Source organism: Oryctolagus cuniculus, chromosome 8, assembly GCF_964237555.1.
Source record: "Oryctolagus cuniculus chromosome 8, mOryCun1.1, whole genome shotgun sequence".
NCBI lineage: Eukaryota > Metazoa > Chordata > Mammalia > Lagomorpha > Leporidae > Oryctolagus > Oryctolagus cuniculus.
The window spans coordinates 114642438-114648443 of record NC_091439.1 but is presented as its reverse complement, the minus strand read 5'-3'; the positions used below and the strand labels follow the sequence as shown (position 1 = coordinate 114648443).

Sequence of the window (6006 nt, the reverse complement as noted above, 5' to 3'; positions counted from 1 at the left end):
ATGTTGTGTTTGATGCTGGTCACACTGATGATGAATTTCTTGCAGTGGGTGTAAGTCACGGGTAAACACACAGGCACTCTTAGCTTTCCTCATTCATTCCAGGACCTGTAAACTTAGCAATACTGTTAACTGAGAGCATAAGGATGAGAGAGAAAATGTCAGGTACAAGAGGGACACAGAGAAAGCTAGCTTGACAATAATCTGAAACCTGAGTGCCTCGGAAGACTTGTCTCATGTTCTCCTGCTGCGGCATCTGGAATCATCCATTTTCAGGACTTGTAAATATGAGGTTGATGTAGAGTCATATCTTTCACTCTAAATATTCGTGACATTAAAGGTTCCTGAGAAACCTCAGCGCTCAATTACTGTGCCTCCTCTCTTCATTGATTCCACAGCCAATGAAACTCTTTCCATTAGAGGAAATATTTTGGGCAATTATCCATTGCAAATGAATGCTGATGGTAATAACTAGTATTTGTATATCACTCTTTCATTAATTATTTCAAAGAATCATTACAGAAATTAAGAAGGTAATGACAGTGTATTGACTAGAAGGAAAACTTTCGAACAATTTGAACTCCCCTAGGTGATGTGGCTTCTAGTGACAGAGGCTAACTCAGATGCATCCAGTAACCTGCCTGCAGCCCTACCCTCTTAAGTAGAGATTTCTCCTGCTTAGAAGGGTTCCAGGACAAATATTGATTAAAAAAAAGGAGTAGGAATGAGGGTGGAGAGTTACTATAGGAAGTCAAAGCAGACGTTGCAAATTATCTCCATTGCCAGCCTCAGATTCACTTATAGAAAGAAAGGAAGATGCTGCTGACAGACAACACAACAAACACAAAAAAGAGAATGGAATCTGTTTCTAATTATTTCCACAAAAATATCTGGGAGTAAGCTATGGGATGTGATCTCTGGGGAAATATCTTTGTATTTTAAAATTAACCCTTTCCTTGCAAAAGATAGTTGAGAGCAGGTATGCAAATATGAATAGCTGTAAATAGCCACATGGAGCAGTATGCTCAGAGGGTTGCCTCCTGCTGCATGTCCAAGGAACAACTGTGCACACTCAAGCTGTCAGCAACAGGCTGTGCTGGGCTCCCAAGGAGAGGTATGCTGACACATTTTCTAAAATTTTACTTTCTTTCATTTTGTTTCCTGAGACAGTACATAAACTATTATCTTTTGTGGCTATGGAATGAGAAATTCAAGTTGCATTGCAAATGTGAAAAATAAAATGTTAAAAACAATTATTCTCTCCACCACTGAGTATTCATTCTCACTGCTTATAATGTTCAATGTACTCACACAGAATCGGAAAATTCTCTTGCAAATGTGTCTCATTTAAGTGTTATTGGAAGACCATGTTCCAAATAGAACTAAGCGAAACACACCGACGACCTCACCCTTTGTCAGTGGTAAAAGATGATGTGACAAAGGTAGAAAAGACTCACATTCCACTGGTTGAGATTCTCTTCCTGTTGGGCTCTGCCTGAGCCATTACATTCAGACCTCACCTATGACCATGGTGTGAGAAGGTGCAGACTCCTTGTTGGATTTCCTTAAAGCTCCTTTCATAGCTTCTACATGGATAACCAGTAACTATGCCTCAAGTGAATGCTGAATTTATCTTATATTTTTCATAATGCCTGAGTAGCTGACATGGTTGATTTAATAAAACACTCAGCTGATCAAGATGAGCAACATGGAGTGAAGTGGTTATTTTTTAAGTCCTAAGATCATGCGATATTAGAGTGTGAAGGAAGGATTTTAGGGTTGAACAGACTGAGGTCTAGAAAGAGAGGAGATTGTTAACTCCTTAAATGAACTATAGAAATCTTTAGGCATCCAATACACTCTCTGATTCATTTTTCTCTCCTTAATTTGAGAAGCCGAGAGAGAGAGAGAGAGAGAGAGAAATCATCCACTGCTTCATTCTCCAAATGTCCATAATAGGAGCTGCGCCAGGCTGAAGCAGGGAGCCACGGACTCAGTTCAAGTCTCCCAGGTAGGTGGCAGGGAAACAATTCCCTGAGTCATCGCCTGTTACCTGTTGCCTTGCATTGGCAGAAAACTGAAATAGGGAGCCAGAAGCAGAACCAAAACTAAGGTACAACAATGTGGGACTGAAGCATCTAACACCATACCCATCATTCAGATTTTAAATTGAAGATTAATCATGAGATGTTTCATTGAAAGATATTGAAGTGTGAGTTGTTGTTCTTAGTCTTATGAGTATGTTGTCTCATGGCTGACAAAGTATGAAGGCTGGACACAGAAGGGCAAGTGAATATTCAAAGTACATGGCTATATAAGAATCTTTATTACATCATATAAGAATCTCTATATAAATCATCCATTTGCAACCAATAGTTAATGTGCTAGTGTATATTCCATATTTTTAATTTAAAATTTAATTTTAATTAGTTTTTAACAGATTCAATTTTCTTTGTAGAAACAATTCTAAGAACATATCTTGCCTTTGGTAATGGCATGTATGTGCAATTAACAGCTCCAAGTTGAGAAAAAGCCTCCTTTTAGCTATCCAGAGCTTACACAGGAAGACGACCTCTGCTTTGACCCTGGTGGGTATTTACTTCTAAAGACTGGGCTTTGTTTCAGGCCCCACTGAGGATGGGCTTACCAGATTTGAAAACAGAGCTACGGTTGGGCTGCATGTGGCAATATTTGTGAAACGTAATTTCCAACATGAACTGGAACTGAAGTCCTCAACAGAATGAATATAAGAAAGAATCTGTGTTTTCTCAATAAAGAAAGTCAACTATGTCCCTCTAATCTACAGAACACCTAGAGTTGCATACAAATGATGTGACTTTCAAATGTTGGCATAATTAAGAGCAGTTTAACAATATTTTAACAACCTACATAAGGCAATGATGATCCTGTGTACTCTATAGCATACAATGATCAAAAATAAAACACCTAGGTCACAACTGGTATTATTCTAAGCTTTGAGAGCAGGATGGTATAACAAATTGAACATAATTTATATAATTATAAGAAAGAATTCAATGATTGCTCTCCTAATAAATGCCTAAGACTCTAGAGATACAGTATTTAATAGGGTTGTCAGAGATTTGCACTGGTCCAGTAGATCACTCACTTAAAATTCCAGCAATTAAATTGGTTAATAACAATCATATTAACACAAACTTGCTCATGCTTTCATGTTGAGAAAGGATCTTCACATTCCTAGTTAATGAAGGTTAAAAAAAAAAAAAAGGAAGGGCAAATTAATCCAGTTACCTTGTTTTTTCTTTTCTTATTCCAGGGAAAAAGAGTGTTTCTTCACAATCAACATTCAGTGCATTTCCCTAATTAATGCAATTTGATAAAATGAAACAAATTCATGATGTCATTAGCTGAGTTCTGCCTAATGAAGTTGAGTTGTATGAAACATTAACCGCAGAGCAGAATCCATTTCTGTGGCCAGGGAAACACACATTTTTTCATTTCAGAACATTTACTTTGGAAGTACCAATCATGAAGGCTTATCACTACAATCATCATGTCTTGACAAATCAACATAAATTAACATTTTGATCAATGCCATCATTAAGCCCAGTCTGAGAAAAAAAGGATATCACTCTGGTAAAATGGCACCAGCAAACTTGCCTCTTGACAAGATGATAAGAGGCTGCTAGGTGGACAGTTTTCGCTTTTCCATTTGAAGCTGCATTTATCATACTGAGCTTGACAATAACCATCAATAAGCTTCAAATCATGAAAGGGGAGTTTACCTTCACAGACACACTGTGAATAGCAGTTTTAAAAGAAGGCAAAAGAGCAGAACGCTGCTAAAATTAACAGGAAATCTACACACACCCTCCTTCATTAGAAGTCTCTTCCAGTGGTGCTATTTATATTCCAAGAGGATGTCTGTGTGCATTTCTTATGTAAGATCGTATACTGGGATTATGAACATAGACCTTACATATTTTTAGAACCTTTACCTTCTAAAGAAGAAATAAATATGCAAACTTAATTCATGCCTAGTCAGAAACTTATGAATCCAATAAATTCAAATATTTGTTTCACCTCCTTTCAATTTTTTAAAAATTTTTGTAGCATGTGTTAAATGAAAAATTGAATCTTGTTGCAAAATCAAAGTTGAGAGGCCAACTTTGTGATGAAACTGGTTAAGCTGGGCTTGTGAGCTGGCATCCTACATCAGAGTGCTGGTTCAAATCCTGGATTCTCTGCTTCTGAACCAGTTTCCTGTGACTGTGTCTGGGAAGGGATCAGAGGATGGTCCCAGTACTAGTATGACAGCCACCCACAAGGGAGACCAGGATGCAATTCCTGTTTCCTGGCATTTGGTTTGGCCCAAATCTGGCTGCTGTGGTCATTTGGGGAATAAGCCAAACTATCTCTCTCTCTCTCTCTCTCTCACTCTGCTTTCCAAATAAATAAGTAAGTAAACATATATATATATATATATATATAAATAATCTCTAAAAAAAAAAAGAAAGAAAAATCAAAGTTTAACTTTATCCAACTGGTCAAAATGGGGATTTAAACATGAAGACCATCTGTCAGTAGCCTGAGCTGGCTAAGCTGTGTTTCACTACAGAATGCAATTTTTCCTTCCAGTTCAGTACCTGCATGCAGATTGACATGTGGTTATCAGTCCTATTGATTAAGGAGGTACATTACACTCCCACATGGGATGTATCTGTGTGGAGGGAGAGGCAGACAGTGGGGTCATTGCTCACTCTTCCTGTGTGAGATAGAAATATATTTACTTCAGTACGGGATGTTTCTTTTTCCCATGGCTAATGTTTTCTGGGTGATGGGGGAGGCTTGTTGAGGGGTCTGTTTCCATGGGAACTCTACACAGCACAGTGTCCTGGGTGCCTTGGGGTATTTGCAGGATTTAGGTATACATATGCACAATCTTTCTAGATGATAGTTTACTATTACTATTTTTATTAGTAGTTGTAAAAGTTAACATCTTATACAGATCATTTTGATTTTTGACCAGTGCCCTTTATTTTATTGTTGTAGAAACTCATTCAAGATACTACATTATGTATAAAAGTCATGTCTCCTTATTCTCCTCATGGTTGTTAGTTCCTCAGAGTTTAGCAACTTCATTTTTATTTATTAATTTTCATTTAATTTAAGAGGTAGACATGGGGCCAACGCTATGGCATAGAGGGTAAAGCCATCTCCTGCAATGCCAGTATCCCATATGGGTGCCGGTTCAAGTCCTGGCTGCTACACTTCTGATCCAGCTCTCTGCTATGACCTGGGAAAGCAGTAGAAGATGGACCGAGCCCTTGGGCTCCTGCACCTGTGTGGGAGACCCAGAAGAAGCTCCTGGCTCCTGGCTTCAGATCGGCACAGCTCCAGCCGTTGCAGCCAGTTGGGAGTGAGCCAGAGGATGGAAGACCTCTCTCTATTTCTCCTTCTCTCTGTGTAACTCTGACTTCCAAATAAATAAATAAATCTTTAAAACAAGATGCAGGCAGAGACACACAGAGAAAGATAGAACAATTTTCCAAATGCTCCCAACAGCCAAGACATCCAAAAGTTAGGCTGGAACTCAGGCTGGGTCTCCCATGTGGGTGGCAGGGACCTACGTACTTGAGCCATCACCTCCTGCCTCCCAGGGTGCAAAACAGAAAAAACTCGAACCCACACCCTCCAACAAGGACTGATAGGAGTTATGGATTTGGGGTTTCTGGTACATAGAGAAACAAAACATAATTTTTATGATATTGCAGCAAAATATAGATCATGAACACTCATTTAAATATATGCAGTTAAATTGTCTAGTGAGAAGCACATTAACACAAACTAGATCACAATTTTATCCAAAAAACCAAGATAACTTGTTCCTATCAGCGGCATCGCTGTTGATATTAACCTTGATAGCAACTGATTGAGATGGTGACGTCAGCTTTCTTGATGATGAAGTTATGCCCCCCCCCCCTCATCTTGCACTCTTTGGAAGGAATTCACTGTGTACATCCTAAACAT

General features: G+C 38.7%; 1 long non-coding RNA gene across 2 annotated transcripts; it reads left to right on the top strand.

Moving 5' to 3' along the window:
* Positions 1-1447: 1447 nt before the first annotated feature.
* On the top strand, positions 1448-4049 carry LOC127487371 (uncharacterized). 2 transcript variants are annotated; one of them, XR_007914193.2, is made up of 3 exons: positions 1448-1538; positions 2456-2585; positions 3293-4049. It is a non-coding gene; the product is annotated as an uncharacterized lncRNA (long non-coding RNA). The 2 variants fall into 2 exon arrangements; XR_007914190.2 differs by having other exon boundaries at positions 1466-1613.
* Positions 4050-6006: the final 1957 nt, after the last annotated feature.